This window comes from Zosterops lateralis, assembly GCF_965231275.1.
Source record: "Zosterops lateralis genome assembly, chromosome: 1".
In the NCBI taxonomy this organism is placed as follows: domain Eukaryota; kingdom Metazoa; phylum Chordata; class Aves; order Passeriformes; family Zosteropidae; genus Zosterops; species Zosterops lateralis.
In genome coordinates, this window is record NC_139762.1 from 99,183,576 (window position 1) to 99,206,589 (window position 23,014).

The 23,014-nt window shown below is 36.1% G+C and overlaps 1 protein-coding gene across 8 annotated transcripts in view; it reads right to left on the minus strand.

The window, feature by feature from the left end:
* Positions 1–23,014, minus strand: part of LOC310910580 (uncharacterized protein) — a 63,764-nt gene that overhangs the window by 31,978 nt on the left and 8,772 nt on the right. Inside the window, exons 2-4 of one of the 8 annotated variants that reach the window (XR_014590380.1) lie at positions 9,080–9,230; positions 8,341–8,419; positions 4,122–4,740 (exon numbers count right to left, since the gene is read on the minus strand). The exons of 6 other annotated variants lie outside the window; for them this stretch is intronic. The gene's annotated coding sequence lies outside the window, so the exon portion shown is untranslated. Of the gene's footprint in view, positions 1–4,121; positions 4,741–8,087; positions 8,420–9,079; positions 9,231–23,014 lie in introns of those variants that run through there. One more of the 8 variants, XR_014590381.1, reaches the window with a different exon arrangement.

Below are 23,014 nucleotides of genomic sequence, written 5' to 3' on the forward strand. Positions count from 1 at the left end.
TAATCAGTACTTCCATTTCTATTTGTCTTTCAGGTATAACAGAGCAAATTTATACTTAAGGAAAAGGACAAATGAAAGAGGAATATTTATATGCCTGAACATTTGTAGCACAGGTACATTATAGTAACTTTCCAAATGGATGTACTAAATTTTCTCTAAATAAAAGTTAATGTTTTCATTTGGAATAGTTACACAAATGGAGGTACTAAAAAGGACTAAAGAAAATAAAATCTATAGGGATTTTTTCATCTTTAAACCTTGCACTCAGTACAAACTGAATATATTCTAAACACATAGTTGATTATGTTTTGCACAGCCCTCTCAAATAGATTTTCAGGAACTTCAGTGAAGGAAGTGAGATAAGTGGAAAGATGTTTATTTTTGGAACAGTTTAGAGACAACATATCTGTACATCACTTTTTTAATATTTTAACTTACGTTAAGATATTTCAGGCAATAAATTTTCAATTACTCAAAAAATGTTCTTCCCTTTAGTATGCAAGTCACCACACTAAAACCCATGGATGTTAAATATTCATCAAAGTGTCTACAGGGATTCAAATTTAAATCTCATCTGGGAGCTAAAGCAACCTCATCAGAAAATAGCATTCATTTCAAAGCAAAATGTGGAAAGGATGCACCTCAGCATTTTGATACCTAACATATCCAGGAGGCCTCTTTTAATCAGAAGCAGCTATTACCTTAAGGATAGTGCTGTCCATCTGCACCAGAATTTAATAACCTTGGTAAATTCTTTCTAATCTTTGTCTTCCTCTAGGACTAAACACAGGAAATGCACACACCAGCATGAAGACCAGCACCCAATATATCAGTAAACACACACCAGAAAAGGCAGATTACTGTGCCTTTGCATAGTCCTGAGTGGTGATTCCCTTATCTTTAAGTCACAGAGACAGGTATGTGTCAGCCTGAGCTGAGCATGAATAGAAATGCATAGGACAGAGTTAAAGACCCAACACTGCAGCACTCCTGAGAGCTCATTTGTAAGGTTAGCAGTGACAATTTGATATATGTGTCCATCAGCCTCTGCATTTGTGATGAAGTTGAACCCTTCTGTGTGCAAAAACAAAGTTCAAAAATGTGAAAGGAATATGTAGGAGAAAACATGTAGTCTTTCTTAAAATAATGTCAATTATATTTTTTTCAGCATGTAAATTGCTGCGGTGCCACAGTTCCAAGACCAAGGGAAAAATGCCAAAAAATACAATGCTGAATTGTGAACCAGGTACCCATGCAGGCTGTAGGTTCATTTAAGCCAGGATTTCATTGATGTCTGTGAAATTATATGTCTCTGCTAATTTCTGCTGCCCAGTCTTTGGAAAGGCAAAGCATGATATACTCTTGAAAAACATATTTTTTGACATGCCTGTCCCAACTACATTTCACTACAGTGAATGTTCTCCAGCCATTCTACCAGGGCCACATTTTATCTAAGGTACACTATTAAACTCAATTTCTTCTCTCACAAAAGCCCTTGTCATCATTCTAACCCTCATCATGTAGGTATGAAAGGTGTTATAATTTGTGAAACAGAGGATCATCAGGCCAAATGAATTTTAGAAAAAGGGGGATATTAGCCTGTCAACAAAGCTGACATTGCTATAACACATTTTGTACATGATAACATGCAGCTATAGTGAAAAGAGCAAATATAGATAAGTAGAAAAAGAGTTTTCTTGCCCCACAAAGTCTGTAAGGATTTCTAAAAAGTTTCTGTTTCCAATCAGCACAGAACTTTCACCTTAGGAAGGCTGCAGAAGACAGATAAGCCAGCCTGGTGAAACCTGGAAAGAGGTTTTCCCCATCAAATATCAAATTCCAAATTGCTTTTGCAATCATCTTTGGTCATCATCCAAGACTTTTTCTATTGCTTATGGACATGGATTAATATGAAACAGCTGAAGCAAGGACCAATATTCAGACCTCCAAAATGCTGAATGAGCACTTCAGCCACCAGAAAATTATATAATCTTTTGGACCTGTAAATACTTGCCTGAGAGAGTTCAAATGCAGAAAAATGCTTCACTGAAAAAAACCTCCAAATTACTTTAAACATGGAAATTATCAAGACATTTTATTCTTTCCTGAAGGGATTTGGGGAGAAAGAGTACATTTTTCTAAATTCACTCTATTTCTCCTGCTTTTTTATTTCGGTATCTGTGAAGATGAGGTAGCCTCCAAACTGTCTTCATCCGTGACAAAATGCACAGAGACACTGTACCTACCCCATGTTTGGACTGGGGATGGAGACTGGAAAGTTTTTTGTAACTAGGCACTTACACATCCACCATTCATTTGCAAAAGTGGGAATTCAAAGTAGCCCAAGCTGGATTAATCAGGAATTATTCCTCAGTTAGCTTGGAAAGACAATGTGACCAAGAAAAACACTGAGGCACTAGAAGAGAAATAAGGACCACACAAGCCAACTACCACTATCATTTGGTAATTTCTGTGTGTGGATATTTCAGCTGATAGAGGCATCAAGGCCTTTGATTGTAAAAATGCAACAGAGATGATCACAGTTATGAAAAATGTGAACTAAATACATTGGCAGGTATGAAAAAAAAATCATAAACCCATAGAAATTACGACTTGGCTACTCTTTCAGTTGGTAAAAAATGTTACAATCTATTTATTAAAAATATAAAGATAAAAATACCTTTTTTATCCCCCACCACTGAAATCAAAAGAAAAACCTGTAAAATTAAAAAATGCCAAAAAAAATTTTTTTCTCCTTTTCTTTTTTTTTTTTTTTTTTTTTTTTTTTTTTTTTTGGTAAGGATAAGCTGTTTATTTCTATAAACAATTTTATTAGTGTCAGAAAAAGGTAGAATAAAGGACAAAAATAAATACTCAAATTTATATTATTTCAACTAATTTCTGGGGAACAGAATTTTTCTCAAGTAAATACTCTGCTACTAATATTCTTTTCTTTTTATTACCTGTAAATCTGCCTCAAAACAGAAATGTGAGGATTCTCCATTACTGACACATTTGCCTCCTTCAATTTTTGCCATGTTTGTGCAACGCAGGAAACCTTCCTTTCACACTAGTTTTGACTGAAACCAGAAAAAAATTAATAATTGAGGTTTTAAAATTTTTTTCAGCATGGCTAATACTCTTCTGGAAACTGTCTCTTTTCTATTTTTTTTCACTAGATGGACTCTATATGAAAATAATCTTTATTTTCAAAATGTCAGCCCATTGATCTTTCAACTTAAGACTTTTTTGTCTTTAAAAACTGACACCCTCTCTGCTCTCCATTTACAAATCCATATTTTCTGTTAAAATTTCTAAATTCCTCCCTCTCATGTTTGGCGTTAACAAGGTGGTGACATTTTTTTTCCCTGCAAGAATAAAAGACATCAAAAATTGCATTTAATTTAGAAACATTCCATGGAAATAATTCACATTCTTTCACGAAAGCAGTAAAGAATCTTTACCAAAAAAAAAAAAAAAAAAAAAAAAAAAAAAAAAAAAAAAAAAGGTGGAAATGTCTTTTATAACATTTTTATAACATAAATTACGATGAAGGCTGTCATAAAAATGTTACCATTCTGCAGGGGATATTATAACAGAAGTCATAATTTCTAGTCTTGTCAATCTCACTTGGCTTTGCTATTCTCTGTGGTATTACTCACTGTCAGAGAGACTTATTTGGAATCTTCATACGTATAGATTAATATCAGAATGGAAGAATGGGAAAGAGAATGGGGTTTTTTTTAAGCTCCCACTTTTTTTGGTCTTTTGGTTTGTTTTTTGGGTTGTTTTTCCTTTTTTGGAAGACATAGCATGCCTGCAGAAATACACATCTTTAGAGGTAGAGCAGCTTTGAGGCTGGACTCAATCACACTCTGCTCTTTAGGTCACTGACATAATGAGGGTAAGGCTGAAGGGAGCCCAGTGTGTTTGATTCTGGTCTGCCAGCAGCAGACCTCCTGCTGATACCATCAAGACAATGTCTTCACTAATTCTTGCTGAAGCAACTTGTATGATCATTATCAAAAATCATATTTATATGATTAAATATGATTAAATAATCATATGTATACAATTATTCAATAATCGTATTTCAAATCCACCCAAATATTATTGCATCAGTTTTGGGGATTTTTTTATGTTTCCGTATGCCTTATGGAACAAATGTAATGACATTGGGAAGCTGGTGGAAGAAGCTTTTACCCTATGACAGAAAACCCATCCTAACACTGCAATGCAAAATAAAACACTACTATCTGCAATCATTTTTTGGTCTTGGGGGTTTTTGAGAAGGTTATAATGATGTTTACTTCTATAAAGATAAAAAAAGCAATTCAAATCCTCAAAGAAAATTTTCATTGAGCTTTGTGTAGCCCGTAACAGTATCATTTAATAATATCTTAAATCTCGACTTTTCTCCTTCACTCCAAACAGACACAAACATTTTCTTCTTTCTCTGCTAGCCTACACCTGATGAAGCTAAAATGTTTCGGCAAAAGCAAGTTTTGGACCTTCTCCTGAAGGGTAATCTGAATGAAGTACATTTTGTTTTAAGGGCACCAGCCTCAAAATAATGTTGCTACCAATCCTTTGGGATCGGTTTTCAACATACCATCCAGCTTCTCTCTCCTTCTTACAATTTCCTCTGTCAGGACTGATATTTTCAGTACTCCAGGGGATTTCAGCTGTGGTAGAGATTGATGACTGATGAGGGCAAGGTGGTTCATCATGGGGCTGTCACTACAAGAAATTTTTAAGATTAAGATGGGTTTACTCTGTACAAAGACTTAAATTCTTCAGTATTGGTGATAATGTATTCCAGACTTCTGTGAGCTGAATCAGACAGGAGGGGATTTTTCTACTAAAATGGATGAAAAATGTTATTTTGAGGAACTTGTTTTGTTCCTAAAGGCTGCCTCAGTCAGAGAGCCCCAACTTTTCTAGCCATGAACTAGACTTTGTAACTCAATTTCCCCTTGGATTTCTTTCAATCAGACAAGAAAGCAAGCGCCAAAACAGTTTTAGACTGGGCTTGAAGGAGAGGTCATTATTTTTGTTGCCTTCTCAAGAGCAACATGACCCATCTTTCTCCCACTCCAGCACCAAGCTCCGGAAGAGTTGACAGATTTCCTGCTGGTTGTCAGGTGTAATCATTGTGGGCAATTAGGCCCAGAGCTGCTGAGGGAGAGGGCACAGTCAGGGTCTTACAGCAAAAAAAAAATAATCACCTTTATTCTTATGAGAGGTACAATACTTGGCAGAGAAAAACAGAAACTCTTCTGGGCAGCTAAAAAATGTCACTATTTTCAGTCCTGTAATTACCACTGTTTTAATACCTGCAAAGTTCTAATTTTTTTCTTTATGGCCTCTTTTTACTCATGTTCCCAGTATCCAAAAGAATAAAGTCCAGTCACAGCAGTACTTTTCATCTTTCTGAAAGACACAGCAGGATGGGGGAGGGAGAGGAGCATGTTTTTGTCCAATTGACTACTAGACTGCCGATTTTGGTCATTATCAGCTGCTTAAATGACTTTCCCTTAGGTGCTCTAAAGGCACAAAATCATGTTTTATAATGTTCCCATCCCTCAGATAGTGTTTTTAAAAAGTGCCAGTGGAATCTTTCCTACCTCCCATCCTTAACAGCACAACTTCCATGCTGTTGTCCTAGACAGCTTCCATGAATTAGTGATAAATAAATGACAAAAATTATGAAAGATGACTCAAATCTCAGGAGAACTCATTTGCAGAGATTCCATATCATAGTACACTAGGAAGTGTTCTGTCTTCTACTCATGACTGCATGAAGTTTACAGCTGAAAAATATACATTCATTGAAATATAATCTTCTTAAAAAGAATTATATTAGTTTATCAACTTTCAACTGATTTATTTCAATTTACCATTAACCCTTTGCACTCAGGTTTGTAATAATATTAACAATAAAAGTGTCATCCTTTATTATTTTTAGTGATATTACCAGAGGATTACCAATAGGATCAGAAGAACTTTTTGGATTCTGAAGTAGGAACATTTTTACTATGCATCCTTTTGTAATTGAGTTCACAATTCCAATTAATTTCATGATATTCCAGGGAATATTCATGCCTCTGTTAAGGATCCAGGTGCCATATATGATACTTGAACAATTTTCAGTGCCTCTGTGAGTGAAAGGAGTGACTGTAAAGGTGAAACTAAAGTGGTCTGATTCACACTATTTAAGCAGCTTTCTGATATACTGGAAAAAAGATATTTAAAGTAAATTAATCTCATTAAAGACATCCTTGTTAAAGACTTTCTTGACTGAAAACTGGGACAGAAAATGCAGAAATGAATCCTAACTAATTGTAACACAAATTATTCATGTTCAAATCCTTTGTCTGCACTCAGAAAATCTGTTTTTCATGTCACCATCATGTTTCATCAAATATTATTTTTTCTTGACAAGACTCTAGTCTGGACCGTGGGCCCAAAGTATGCCTATACAGAACCAGCTCTTGGAGCCAGCTTCCTACATCCCTGTCTATCTGCATGATATGATGTGTGATTGCACAGACAGATTCTGCAATTCTTGTCCACTTCCAGCACAGCTGTTGAAGACTTTTGGAAATGTCACTAGGCCATACCAGAAACATGCTTGCTGATTACGGAGGAAGGTTCTGCTAGAAGTTCCTAAAGACATCAGTGCATTTGCCACTGCATTGCAGTTTGTTATGCCCAAACTGCTTTATAAATATTAATTAAAGCTAAAATTCTGCTGATAATGAAGCATATCCTGAGCTCTGGAGAGCTGCCTTTGTGCCAAACTCCTATAATTTTAATGCAAGTTTAGCATAGTCTAAATTGCATTATATAAATAATATAATGCAAATTGATCTATGGAGTACATATGTACCTATTAAAAAAATAGATAAAATGTAAGGTATATAACACGGTATTAGTTCAATAAAATTTGCCTTTTTTCTTGCCTTCTTAGCAACCCACACAGTAAGTGATTCAGCTTGGTTTAGGGAGAAAGGTGAGCCTCAGAAGTGCAGTGAGGAGGAGGAAGGTTGCAACTTCATTTTGCAAGGCCAGCTAGCAGCTAGACGAGCTCCATGCCTCAGCAAACCACCACTTCACACAAGAGCAACAGAGTCTACCCTGAACTGAAAGTTCATTCATGACTGCAATCATATTGCAATATGGGAAATAAACAAGTCGTATTCATAACCATAATAATTACATGCTGGTAATCATGGAACTAAATATAACTTAAGGACAAAAATAATCATACTGTCAGGATCTTTCCTTTATGTTGTTATAGTGTTTTCTTGTCCTACAAAGTCTTTTCAATTCTGGAGTCATCTATTAAAACAAAGGACAAACTGCTTCCAAAGGGGATTATTGGAATTGAGCTTTTTTTCTTCTTATCCCTATGATTATATTATTGTTAACATAGACATTAATAAGATTCACTACCAAAAGAGTATATTGTATCTGTTTCCCATATTCTGGAGAACACTGAAAAAGTTTCACTGTGCTTGTACTATTCTTTTCAGTGCTTCTTGCTAGAAGAGTTATATTTTGGAGATTCCACGTTTCATATTTTCAGCCACCGAAGGGTTATATCTTCCTTGAAACTGTAGCCAGGCTTTCTCAGTGACTTCATTTTAGCTGCAATTTAATACTGAGGCTCTCCTAAGGCACAGGCTAAGCATTCCCAACTTCAGCCATGGGTGCCATGAGAAGCTGTATCCAAAGCTCAAATCAACGATCCCAAAATCGCAAGACTGGTTTACAGCAGAAGCATTTGAACAGAACAGGTGTCTTATTTTTCTACAAAATAGCCCTGACAATGAACACTTCCAGATGAATACTATGTTTCAGAGAGCTGGAACTAAATTGACTAGTGCTGTTCAGCAGCTCTTTGAAGCATGCTCTCGCAACCACGGGGACCTTGAGCCTCACTGTCAGAAGTAATGACAGCAGTGCTTAGCTCCCTTTTTTCCCCAGCACAAAGGTTTTGTTGATCCCTTTTTTTGAGTCAGACTACCATCTAGTCTAAATTGTTGCTTATTATTCTGTACTTAATAATTTTTCCTTCCTGCTCTTCTTCAATTCCATTTGTTTGTTTGTTTGAAACAACATACATTTCAATGTTTTTCCAAAAGAAAATGCCTGTATCCTGAAACATCAGTCTGCAGAAAATAATTGCAGTGCTAGAACCTTGAGCCAAAGAGGCAGTATAGTTACCAAATGTTTACAGAACAGAATTACTTGATTTCAACTTTGAAAAATATATTTACAAAGTAAATACTTAGTAAAAAACAAAATTATCTTCAATGGTACATAGCTTCCCACCTGAGACATAGTTTGCTAAGAAAGTGATGTTGTCAAAGTCTATAGAAATACACTGAGAACTTCAGGGGGAAAATGGAACCTGTGAAGTCAAAGGAAAATTGTTAAATGTTGTGTAATTTCCTCATCTTTGTCAAAAGGAGTAAATGATAAATGCAATAAATAATCAATAATTGTCAGGAAATTTACAGTTGTGTTCTTGTCCTTTGGATACTTGGGTGCTGCCATTTGATAGTAAATTATTTAAGGCTGAGAATATCTCTTCATCTATAGCCTACTATCAAACTTTAAAAATAATAACTATTCTAAGGAAGAAGAACTGCTAATTGAGTTATATTTAGCTAATCCCCAAATTAAAAAATAATGAAAAAATAAGAACAAATGTGAACTTCCCTTCCTTTGATTTAGACTGAGAAATAAAGCAGTAAGGGTGTTGTAACCATTTCTGGCAGTTTTCTCGTGAGAATCTTCTTCCTCAAATTGTAATGACAAAAACAAAAGAAAGAATTCATGGCCAGATCCCATTGCCGAGCTTTTCACACATAAGTTTTACATTATAGCTCTACAAACTTTCAAAGATTTTCTGTCTAAAAAGGGTTCATTAACATATTAATTATCCATGATTTTAATTAAACATACAAACTAAATTAATTGCATTTTATCTACAGCAACTGTTGCCACACCAAAGAAATACTGATTTCACAGTTGTCATATTAGTTCCTAAATATTCCATTTATCATACTTTGCCACTTTCCCTTCTTTATTCCGTAGCCAAAAAGTAACAGACAGAAAAAGCCACATGGATTTTTTCCAAAAAGGAAAGGGTCTCACAGTGATGGACCATTCAAACATACTCAGCAGGAGACTGAAGTGCCTTCGATGGTATATGGCAGCTGAAATATATTAAAGGAGATATTTTAGTTGTCAGAGATGAATTCTAGTTTTCTACAGGCAAATGCAAAATACCTCTGCTTCACTATTGTGTGACATTTTTCACCAGGAATACATGAAAGACTCTCCCTTGTTTCAGTGTACAAAATCACCTGGCTTGTAGACAAAGACAGATTCTGTTGTTTGGTTGTTTTTTTTAAATTAGCATCTTCTTTGATTTTGTTTTATTTCTAACATAAAAAGCACAAACTTTAGTCCCTGAATTGTGATATTTCATGTCACTTCTGCGTAGGCTCACAGTTTTTTGGAGGATTTCTAACTTTCTGATTACTTTTTCCCTCTTCCTTCAATGGTCAAGATAAGGGAGCCATAATTTTGTAATATGAGGTATTATCTCTCTCACTTTATTGTACCTATCCATTTATTTATTTCAGACGTAGATTTGACTGACATCAATTAATTCAGCATTATAATGCCCAAATTTTGTTCATTTGCTATATTTTACATCAAGTGATTGTGCTCTAATATTAATTTCACCATGCTATCTTTTAAAAACATTAATGATAACCCAGAATTATTCATGAATATTTATTTTTTGAGTTTTTTACAGCCATTACTAAATGTTTTCTTGTTTATGAAACTCCTCTTTGAAGGCATATTTACATGCACATTTTGTCATGTTATCATGAATATAGGAGCTATCTTTAAATGTAATGGTTTAGAAATCATAAGTAATTTTGCCATGTCAGAAGAGAGACCAGCATAAGTTAATTTGTAATGTCAAAAAACACGATGATATCTCAGTCTGCTGTGACAAGGTTGCTTCAGACTACTAAAAGTTCCCTTTTTTAAATAATTCAATTATGTGTACAAAAAGGCTGATGTGGAATCACCTTGACAGAATCTATTAGCCCTTTGTACTATAGCAGAGTTTAATCATAAATGCTCCTGTAACCTCTTTGTATTCAAAAGAATAAAGCATGCTCATAATTGCTATGTCATTATTTAATAATTTAAAACCATTATAAATCTGCTAAGTGTTGCACTCCAAAGAACATCCACCCATATGCAATAGTATTAATCACACACTTGAATTAGAAGACTTTATGTGCTTAATGCAATGTATTTTCTTGTATAACAGTATTGGTTTCAGCTGGGTTAATTCTCTTCACAGTAGCTGGTATGGGGCTGTGATTTTGATTTGTGATGAGCACAGGATTGATATTATGGAGATGTTTTTGTTACTGCTGAGCAGAGCTTATACAGAGCCAAGGCCTTTTCTGCTTTCTGTACTGCCACACTGGTGAGGAAACTGGGGGTGCTTGGGAGGCTGGGAGGGGACACAGCCAGGACAGGAGACCCAAACTGACCAAAGGGATATTCCAGACCACATGGCATCATGATCAGTACATAGAGAGTGGGAATAAGAAGGAAGCAGGGAGGAACATTTGGAGCGGTGGAGTCCCAAGTCACCCTTACATGAGATGGGGCCCTGCTCTCCTGGAGATGGCTGAACACCTGCCTGCCCATGGGAAGCAGTGAATTCATTCTGTGTTTTGCTTTGCTTGCACACATAGCTTCTGCTTTCCCTATTAAACTGTCTTAATCTCAACCCACAAGTTTTCTACCTGTTACTCTTCCAATCCTCTCCCCAATCCTACTGGTGGGGGAGTGAGTGTGGGTCTGTGAGGGACTTGGTTCCTGGCTGGGGTTAAATCACAGCAATAGCAAATATTTTTCTGATATTTTCCCCCTGCAATTGTGCACACATGCATTTGCAATATTGTCCAAGCTACATAAATAGTCTGAGCCTTTCTGTTTGGAAAAAACATTCCTTGTCTTCTCTCTTGTTGTTTCCTATGAGGAAGAGGTCAACTCCTAACTCAGTGACTAAGGCTCATTTGATCAGAGATTAATGTTACCATGAAAACAAAAGTAGCATCACAGTCAGTTCTGTGGAAGGCAGCTGAGCAGATGTCAGCTGCCTCCTCACAAAAATTCACCAGACCCTCAAGCAATTCTTCACCATCCAAGGGACATCTGGGGTTCTCTAGCAGTCCTTTACCCATTTGCATGGGCAGACAGATTGGACCTTCCAGGCTCATGAGTTTATGTCCTGAGCAGCACCAAAAGCAAAACATCTCTGACAAATGAAGAGAGTGGGCATGACATTTCATGCTTGGCATATCTTGCAGGCACTGGTTTCCTTTTGAACACATTTTTGAGTGACTCTCTTTAAACTTGCATTGCAAAATGAGTAGTTAGTGTACTTGAAGAGGTCTCTTGTCTCTCTGCCTCGGCCAGCCCTGACACCTCAACAGTAAAGGGCACAGCTTGGTAGCAGGATGAACCTCACCCACCCCTTGGGTTCTTGTTTGCCCAAAGGAGTGAGGCAAGGACAGCAGGAAAGAAAGAAGGAGTCTGCTCTGGGTTTATCCACTGGCTTTATTCATCCCCCAGTGGGGATAACCTCAGTTCAGGGTATCTGCCTCAGCAGACACCCCTCAGCAGAAGTGACCCCTTGGCAGAAGCAGCGGGAAAAGGCGGGAAACCCCCCCAGGTAACATCTTTTATTGGGGGGAGGAACTCAGGGATGGGTTTAACTGGGGACAAATCAGGGATCATGTGGGTGTGGCTCTGCAGGTAAATGACACATATTACAACAAATCAATAACTCAGGTGGGGAGACAGCCGAAGTCTTGTCCAGTCACTTGAGGCCCTCACTGGAACGTTCCAGGCTTTTGGGAGAGACCCCAAAGTGACAGACAAGACCCAGGGGCTGGATAACTTATGATTGACATATAACTGGGGTTGGGGTAAAACCAAGAAGGTTAAACATGGGTGACATGGGGCAAACCATTACAACTTATAAAAAACAATATAAAACAAGGAACAAAAACATACATAAAACTGATAAAACCAAAAGCACACCACTACATGTACTCACCAACTCCTGTTGAAAACTACTTTATTTGAATGTTCTAATTTATAGCTTCTTCCTGAGATTCCTGTATCCACTTAGCGAGAATTTTGTAGGGTAAGTGTGGATATTAAAACATATGCAGAAAGGTATGTTTTAGCAAGAAAAATGCAACTGACATCTCATTGTCTTAAAAACAAAGATGGGAGATTACAATGGTAGTTCACAAGTGAAAAGTTATCCATTAAATTTTTTAAGCATTTTCTTAACCTCAGCCCTCAGCTTGGACCTGGAAAAAAAAAGCAATTAGATGTTCTCCATAACATAATGGACTGCTTTCAGCATGATGTTTATTTAATTAAATAAATAAAAATTAACAACTTACTAATATTTAACATAATATTAACAACTGACTAATATTTTCAAATATAAATATAATATATTTTCAAATATAAAACTTCTAGGCTTGTTTGTTGAAAATAATCAATTATTCTAAAGTATTAATAAAAAATTAATCAGATCTCCAATGGAAACAATTTCTTTCCCTCATGATAAAGATTTACGTTACCATGATAAAGATTTACGTTACCATTACGTTACGTTTACCATTATAGAGACTAGATCATGTGATGTAAAAATTCTGCAACTATGAGAGTCCAGACACGTCTAAAGAGTAATTAAACTATTTGTTGAAAGATTTTGGTCTGAAATCCCTATCCCAGAAAAGGATCATAAGTACATTCTAGTAAATTACTCCTACAGAGGTTTTAGACAATCTCTGAGCTATATCCATGTCTAAAAAGCTCCCTTTGGATAAACTTGATCACTGTGTTAGGATAAGAGCCCTCTTACAGAAAGTACCTTTGCAGACCAGAGGGTGCTGGTGGACCCATGACAACAGGTAAGAGACATCTGTAGTGCTGGATCTCGTCATGGGCTCCCCAGAACAAGAGAGATGTGGGAAGAGTCCAATTTACTGGAGTCCAGTGAAGGGCCACAAAGATGAGGAAGGTAAGAGCTCAGAGCATGCCTCATTTGAAAGGAAGCTGAGAGAGCTAGAGCTGCTTAGCTTGCAGAAGAGAAGTCTCAGGGGCATCTTATCAATATGTAGAAATGTGATTGGGAGTGGGAGGAAGGAGTGGTAGGGAACAAAGAAGTTAGAGAATAAGTTGTGCTTTTCTCAATGTCTGGCAGCTCTGGAACCAATACAGCTTGTTTTATTAATGTTTGCAGTTTTCAAGGCATGATAAGCATAATTTAACGTCAGATATTTAGGCTTAAATTACAGTACAAGACTAGATATACCAGCTTTTTGTGAATATTCTTCTATCTGATCTCAAGTAGAAAGCACAGTATCTTAGAAAGTAATTTTGAAAAGCTGCTGGGGAGCCAGTTCTGACTCCTTTAAGAAGTTGATCTCAAGCTAAGACACCAGTGCAATTTAAACTTGCTAGATTAGAATGCAGTGGAGAATGAGTCATTCCCTTGTGTAAGCAAGTCTTTGTACCCAGGCCTAGAATATTAAAATCAGAGCTTATCATACAGCTGTGAACACTACAGAATATTTCTGTTCTGCATGTAAATGTAGAGAATAAAAGTATGTTCAGGGACCAGACAATGAGAGAAGATCAAGAGAGACAAAAGGAAAGAAAGTCATGAAGCAGACAGGAGCAAAAGAAGTGATGAAACTGTATAATCAAATAAGAAGGCCTTAGTTAGAAAGAAAATGTGAGGAAGAAATAAAATATATGTACAAGATTTCACTCCAAGGAGAACAGTAGATAGTACTCTGGAATTTTCTGATATTCACATCTGCAGTAGGGCTCCTTTGTTTGAAGCCCTTTAGTAGGATATGGACAATAAGGAGGATTATGGTCCGAGGAAGGTGTCAAGGAAAAAAATGTTGCATCACTAAAAAAATTGAGAGTATTAGCACTTGAGTTTCTAAATGGCTGCGATATGGCAGCTCCCATCAGTGACATTTGTAGATGTCAGACCCTACAGAAAAAATTGCAATCCCACTAAACTAGAAAACTTTAATTTAAGATGCTCAGTCAGCCTCTAATACATAGACCCCGTTCTTACACACACCTCTTACCTTTCTTACCCATCACATTTCACTTGTGCAATATATAACTTGTGTTATACCAGATGCATGCGGTGAAATATCTAGATTAAAACTGATCCAGGCAATTTTTAAGGGAAGTTCCAGTGTTTCACCTAAGCCAGAACAAGGAAAGAAGCCAGAGGAGTGGTAGACGTAACAGGTAGATGAAACACCATCTTCTTGAAATGCTGGATTACAACATGCCCTAAAATGTCTTAAATGTGCCATGCTGGATGCAGCTGGCACTGAAAAAGGCACATGGGTTTATCTGCAAGGTGTAACTGCAATGTTTCTGAAATGGGCTGGAAAGATCTTTCAGTTCTCTGGTGAGGATGGGGATGGAGGAGACAGATCATACTCCAAAAATTCAAATTCTGTCTCAGTTTCTGCTCTCTAATCCAACTATTTCCTTTGCACCAATTGAGCACTCTGTTTGCCAAATGCATGTAAAATGTTTTGAATAGAGTTTGACTTTTCTGAGCTGAGTGCTCAGTCTCTGATTGAGAAATCTAAAGCAATAGAAGAGCTTAGAGCAGGACCACCTTCTCCAGTGGCTTGTAGATGACTTTGCCATTTTCTAGACATTTATCCCATATTTGTCCCACCTTTAAGACATTTCTTCTCACCATCCAAACAAATGGTATTCATGCTAAATAATTACAGAGAATACATTGCATCCATACTTACAAAATGTAACCCCAGTCTAAGCTAATTGTTCTTGGACAATGCCTGTCTGTGTGGAGCACCACTTTTAGAAAGCGCAAGTTAAAGACCCTCACAAAAAAAGAAGATGAAAAGTAGTGCACTTGTACAGAAGTAAAGTGTCCTTGAAGATAATATATTCAGCTTTCAGAATCCAGAGCAACCTATTGGGAAATTATGACAATGAACATGTTTCCAAAGGTGTCTGCTGTAATGTGGGGAGAGGCTAGTAAGTGTCTGTGCCTCCTGGGGACACACAGTCCCCATGGCAGATGTCTACAACTTTTCAACCCCATTTGCTCTGTTATTCTACCATTATGATGGGTAAAAAAAAGACAATCCAAATGTCCTTAAGTCATGTAGCTCCCATGCCATAGAGCACAATGGTCCTTTTCAGTCCTGGAAAAGAGTTTACCCCAAAACAATTGACCTGAAAAGTGTTCTTGTTTTGAAACTGTGTGTTTCAAATTTGTTCTCTTTCCCTGAAAATGTGCTAACAAATTTTTGTGTGCTACTCTAATTGCATCCCAAAGAGTCAACCACCTGTAATGCTTTCAGCATGTTTGAAATATTTCTCTGAGGAATTAATTCAGATGTTTCTCTTTTAGTGGTTCTGAAGTCCTATATCCTCTCTGAAACACCATCACACAGGGTTTTCACATGTATGGCCTCCAGGTTTTGCAGCCCTGGTGCATCATCTGGCTCTTTTCACCAGAATTCCTTAAACTGAGGAAGACAGATTCTTGCGATCCTGCAAGTCAAGGTGCTGGAGGAACTAACCTAAAAAATTTTAGTTTAAAAAAAAAAAATGCTGCTCCTGTTTTTCTACATGTTGGAGTAACTCAGAAAAAAGGAACAGTGATGCTGAATTTATCATTGCTGGTGTCAAATCTGGTAGATAACAAACTGCATAGGTCAATTTATATGATCAAACCAATTATTTTCAGGCATCAAGCAGCACTGCCAAATGAATAGTAACATTCAGTTACCTTTAGTCCAGCTTTCAAGTTTTTCTATACAACTGTGACAACACAATGATTCCTCAGTCTCTTGAGGGGATGGTTTGGTTAGAGATTTCTTTCATTTTAATTTTTTTCTTAATAGCATGTGACAATTAAAAATAAGAGCTAGGAAAATAGCCAGTAAGCAATACTGCATGGCTCTATTACAGAGGAAAAAGAGAATACTGTTTGAAAATAAGAGTGCAGACAGGAATTACTGCTTCTCCAGTGATACTTCCATGAATATTATCAAATCTTCCCCAGTGTATGTACATGTGTATGTACACATTCACTAAAATCTCATTCACATCTGTAGACAAGTAGATATTATATTTTATGACATGGTTACATATTCTGAACAAGGTGATAGAGACAGCCACAATCATGATGAGTGAAATTTAAACAAAACCTTCTTGCTTCTGGAGGAGTGTCCTTAATAGACAACTGAAAAAAGGAGGTTCCTGGGTTTTCTTCTATTTTTAAATATCTTTGCATATTGGGTGGAGGGGGGCAGGTGGGAGGAGGGGGGAATCTGGAAATGTACAGAAAGCCCTGGGGCCATTAGGGATAAACAAGCAGTAAAAGAGTCTTTATTCAGATATGTCACTAAAGGGAATTGCAGATCCAAAAAGATGAACAATTGCACTGCTTCTGCAAACACCTGCCTCTGCAGCTGAGAAAACTCTGCATTATTTAGGTCTTATTTGTCATATCACCAAATGCCTCAGGCTTTTTCCTCCCTGCATCATTCCCATTGCTGTTGCAAAATCAAGAAGCTTAATTGCTCCTCCTGATTAGTCTGAAGAGTCATTTATTGCTTCCTTTCATTTTATACTTTTGATTAATTCTAGCTCAAAAAAATTTGTTAGTATCCATTAACTATTCAAAACATAAGATGTTTGTTCAATACTTTTTCCATTATATCTTCTTTTATAGAGTACTTGTAGAGAATTCTGATTAAAATCATTCTTATTGGGCTATTCCAAGTAAGAAATTACAGCATGCAGGGGAACCCACTGGCTGATTTCTTTGTCATAGGGGATGACACTGTTCATATGGGCACAATTTGACCTGAAAAAACTGAAACGGGTGTTTCATAGAGCTTTCACAACATAAACCAATTCTTTCTGGGTATGAAAATTCAGCGACCATTGCAAATCCCGCCATCTGGCACTGTAGTGTCTAAATTATTTCCTTAGTAGTTTCCTGTTAGTAAACATACTAAAATAAATTTAAAAATTAAAAATTTAAAAAAAAAATAAAAAAGAGAGAGAGAAAGAGAAATTTGCAGAAAACCTTATAAAAATGTGACTTTTAAAGTGTTTCAGTAATGGTGTGTATATATGGATGTGTACATGTATACATAATATATAAGAATATTAAATCCATAAAACTAAGCAGTTTTTAATTGATATGAAAATCTTACCATAAAGCCTCAAGCACTCAATGTCAAGTAAATCTCCTCAGCAATAACAACACACTCTAATTTTAACTCAATGGAAAGTTGCATAGAATTATTATCATATTTTTCTTTCTTTTTTAAATTAAGAATTAATGCCAGTTACTCTACCACCCTAGCTAGCATTTCTTTCAACAAAACTTCTGAAGATTTATTGGATATCTTAAATGGGAATGGAGCAGAGAGACACGATTTTTTTTCCAGCAGTGCATGAAGACTCAGACTAGCAGGAAGGCAAGCTAGGGATTCAATCTTAGCTCCACACTTTCAATCACTGAGTAGTCATATGTGATTTTTCTGCAGACTTTTACCAGCTCTTGCCTCCTCCTGGACTCTTGAGTCTTGATCTTAACTTCACTAATTAATTTATTTTTGAAATGCAGTCTAAACATTTAGAGAAGATATTTGTTCCACATAGGCTGAAAATGTAGACCTGAGTCTGTCTAACAGATAGCAAATCATCCTTGACCTTAACAGAGCTTCTTAACGCAGGAGTTGTGCAGGTTTTTTACCAAAGATTACCATGGATTTTACTGGATAGGACTGGACAAGGGACACTGTACCCAGAGAATGACTATGTCAAGGCAATACTAATTCAAAATATCCCTTTAGAAACTTTTATTAAGGCAGCTTTTTACATTACGCTGCTATCAAATTTCAAGATTTTTTCACTTTCACAAGAAAAGATAATACCCGTCTTTCTCTGGGGCTGAATTACATTTTAGAGTTGGAATCAAGGCCTTCAGATAGGACAACTACAAGTGTCTTATGCATTCAAACACATTTTAATAAAAGCCATAACTTCTTAATAGTATTTTATTGCCTGTATTTAACACCCAATCTGTGTTGTTTCTGAAAAAAAACCTCTCTTTGATAGACACTTATTATCCACACAATGTTATGTCGTAAAATATGCTAAGCTGGTGACTGCATACCATCATCAATTAACTTTATTTTTCATTTTGCCAAAAGAGAGGAGGTTTCTGTTGGCAGCTCTTTCATTACATACTGCACATTCAAAAGTAAAGAGTGGCTATCACAGAGTAATTTTCTGTTAATATGTGTGCAGATTTTCCCAAGCAGCAAGACTGTAGGTGACAATGATTTATCACTCTTTCAACTACGACTCAGTAGGAATTCTGAATGAGACAGACACACAGCACATCCTCCAAAATAAATATTTTAAAAAGCAAATTTTTAAAATTCAGTGTAAATCTTTCATGAGATGTTTTCCTTGTTCTGTTCCCTCACAATGACTTTTTCAATAATTCTCCTATTATAAATGTGCTTACATATGGTTTTCTCATTTTGTTTTTTTCACTGTAATCTTTCAGGGACAGGGTTAATTTACATCTGTGCTCCATGGGATTGCAACCACGATGTTCACATATAACAAACAGCACCATGCCAGCTGTTTGCCTGTGCTGTGGTGGGAGGTAATTACAGGTGATTATTCTATTCTGCAAGTTTGCATTTGCACACTTCAAAGGCAAGCTTGAATTAGACCTGGGTCAGTGTATTCCTGAGTCCAATGTGTTTCCACACAGCTGAATTTCAAGAATAAACATAAAATCCCTAAATATTTTTAAAGTTTAATTTGTAAATGGCTATCAGAGAGTCCAATTTCAAAACAGGTATTTTCTAGGTTTAGATTCAGCAATTCTCTGTTCCTGTCACACTGAGGGATATTTACTTTTTGCAATTATTGGTAAAAGACATCTATGATACAATTTGAAAACTATTCTTTCATTCTTTCAACAACATCAGCCTATACAGCTGCAGAGAAAGGATGGCAGTAACAAATAAAGGAGAGTCAGTGTATCTGAAAATTATGACTTAGGCTAATATTTACCAAAGGCACGGATGAACAAGATGGAAAGGGCACTCAAGAGAGCCTGTAGCGACACTAAGAAGAGAAAAACCTGATTACTCCAGATTCAGATTTAGCAGTTTTGACCTGGAAAATGCACAAGGGGTGTAAAAGCCTTGTGTAAAAGCCCTTCACACCAGGTCAGCTTTTGTCAACACATCTCCTGTAGCAATTAAACTTCTCATTTCTCAGCAAAGTAAAACACTAGCTTCTCTTTGGAAGTAAGGTCTCTTGCACACAGGAGTACAACAGCCTTAAAGCCCATAGCAGAAGGCACTGATTGCAAGACAGAATAAGCAATGACAAAGTAGCAAAAAGGAAAGTTTCAACAGAAAAATCAGTCTTGTATCAAAACAAGCTTCCTGCCCATGACTCAGAAAATCTTGAGAAATAGATGACTTTCATTGAGGTTTTTATATCTGAAAATGTTCAAATTCAAAATTTGTCATTTTTATATTGAAGTAATGTAGGAAATGCACATAGAGACTGAGAACAACAAAAGACCTCCACATCCCATTAGTGATAATTGAAAGTTGTCCTGTGTGTCCTGAACAGCTTAAATCACTGTAGATATCCCCTGACACATCACAGTACAGTCAGTCCTCACATCCTTTCACCAAACAACCCAGTATTTGCAGGTACTCCACACACTTTGTGTTGCAGAGATTTGCCGTTTCTTCTATACTTATCTACTTTGTTAAACACAGACTGACACTACTTTTCAGATTTTTAAAGGAAGAAGGCTACTATATTTCTTAATTTCTGAAATTTATTTAACTATTTTACTGTCAAGGTATAACTCATGTTCTTATTGTTACAATCAGCAATGCAGTTCAATTCTCATTATTGCATGTATGGAATGTAAATTTTCTTTAAAAGGTCCAAACAATCTGTGATTTTTAAGGGAGCTTGCAAATGCATTGCAACCTCTCTTTTGAAAAGGTCCACCCCAATAATTCTTTAGTCATCCATGGACAACAGCATTGACATTTGAGGGTTCTTCATTCTGTCTTTCTCCATCTACTACAATTAGACGGGAGATATCAGATTCTGGAGAAGTGCTAATTAATTAGTGCTTTCAATTCACCTCTATGGTATTCTATATTCTAGATTGAGACTGCAAAGACCCAGGCTTGCTTCAGAGTGTAGAACTGTGCCTTTATATTTGTTCCAATGCACATTTTTGACTTTATTTCTACCTTCTTTCCACCAAGCATTCACATTGCTGTATTTCCAAGCAATTTACATAGTCTTTCTGCTTTGCACAAATACTTATTCATCGCTCTAGGATGGCAGTCTTACAATCTTCTTTTAGTTTCAGTTCAAAATCCCATTTTACTAAGCTGCATACATTCTTCCCGCTGTAAGATTTAACAGCAAGATGCATTAGTTTCTTTCTCTTTTTTACCAACTCTGTTGAGGTGCGATTCACCCTTTCAGGTGAATGCTAACTGAACTCCATCCATAAAGAAGAGGCCACAGGATTGCATATGATGCTGTGTACAGTTTTCAGTTTCATCTGTGTCATCTGTAGTATTGCCTGTTTTGCTCTTTGGGCAAAATTATTTGAGCTGATATTCTGAAAATCTTGTGCAGTCTATGTCTTCTTTCCAAAGAGCTGATGCTTTGCAGTATCTTTTCATCCTCACTTTATTCCTGAAGCTGAGTTTGGTTTTTGAGTAAATTATAGCACTATAAGATTTCTAAAACCAAGTAAAATCCTCTGGTATCATGTATGTTGCCATGTAAAGTCTCTTTCATAAATTGCTGCTGGAGAGAGTAAAAAAACGGCTGCTGTCCCTGTGTTCTTGTGATCCAGAGCAGCAAGGCTGAACTAATGAGTCCATAAAGAGAAAGTGAATACATGGGTCTGCAATACCCAGAGGCAGAAAGATGACACTTTGATCAAGAAAATGTCTTTCAAAATCACTGGGGGGTTTTCAGTGTTTGAGGTACTGAGGCCAGAAATCAGACCCAACAGTGCTCATTAAACTAAACTAAAACATGCAACAGAATAGAGATTCTGTGGAAAATTAAATTAAGACCATATCTAAATCAATTATAGTCACACAAAGATTTTCTAATTAATATCTACACTGTGGAGATCAGATTCACGGAATCCTCTACCCTGCTGCTTCTCCACATCTTCACTAAATTATGGTCTTGTTATATCTGGAGATGGTCAATATAAGCTGAATTTGTGGTACACATAAACAAGAAAAGTAGATATTTCTGTATGAGGGAATGAGGAATAACAGGCTTACAGAGACCCACACAAGGGTTTACAGAAATAAGGTTTTAAAGAAGAGTCAGGACTGGTAGAAATACTGATGGAAATTGTTACCAAACTGCAACTTATGAAATAACCATAACTATGTGGGACCAACATTGTCTTTTTTCATCATGGATGAAAACACAGGTCCTGGTTTCCAAAGTGTTTGATTTCTTTATATAACACATCTGAGAAGGCAATTCTCTCTCCATTAAAATCCATTGAATCTGAAAAATGTATTTTACCTTCTCAAGATTTTGACTTTATACAGCAAGCATAAATACCACTTCGGTAGTTAGGTGCACCTTGGTTTAATTCTATCTTAAACAAAGGCTCTTAACAAGAATTTTATATTTAATGATATGTTTTCCACATGATCCGTAATTAAAGCCTGTCCACATGTTTTCTTCTAGTAAATAAACTGCAGTGTGGATAATTCCTCTTTCCATACAGCTAGATCTAACAAAAATGACAAAAAAACAGTGTATTTTGCAAAACAACAAGCTCTGTCCATGTAGCAGCTAATTGGAATTCACAAAAATATTATCAGCTTGAGAAGATTAATTCATTAAAAGTAGCATAACACCAAGATATTTCAAATGCAGAAATGAGAAGCTGGGAGGGAAAGTATCCTTTGGGTGCAGTAGTCTCTCAGTTTTAATCTTAAATTCCTTTTATGTCTAGAGATCTATGGACTTCTGCTAGAAACATGGAATACATTAAATGGCAGGAGTTAGGTTCCAGGTTTCAGCAGTTTTCATTGTGGGCTTCATAAAGAAAAATTAAATTTATAAGCAGGGATTTTTTTTCTCTTGACCTTTACATTTATTATACTTGGGAAATATCCACTGCAAAATTACCCGGCAACACAGATTAGCTGTTGTGGTAAAAGTAGTCTGTATCTGTGTTCTAGTTTAAAACAAATTTAAGGAAAAACTCTAAAATAAAATCCCTCCAAGAAACAAACCTAAACAAACGTACTTCTCAACTAGTCTAAAAAAACTTCTTTAAAGAAAAGTAGAAAAAACTATTTATTTAACAAACAAAGTGCTTACAAGCATAAAAAGTAAATAATATAAAACAATAAAACTTTTGTTATTCTAAAGTGAAATAGCAAATTTAAAAAGTCTTTACTATAAGTTGTAACTCGGCTTTCTCGCTGTCGTAAGCTCCTCTGACACTGACAAAATGCCAAGGTTCAAGCCCCAGAGGGCTATAAGTACAAGCTACCAGTGCTCTCCTAAATTTTTTAATCTAAAACAAGTCTAAACAGTCTCAAGGGAAAAAAAAAAAAAAAAAAAAAAAAAAAAAAAAAAAAAAAAAAAAAAAAAAAAAAACACCAATTCAAGAAACTTTTCTACCTCAACTAACTGAACAAACTAAAAACAAACAAAAAAAAATCTTATTACTATCTGTACCTTAAACACACTTAGTCTCAAAGTAAAAATACAAAAA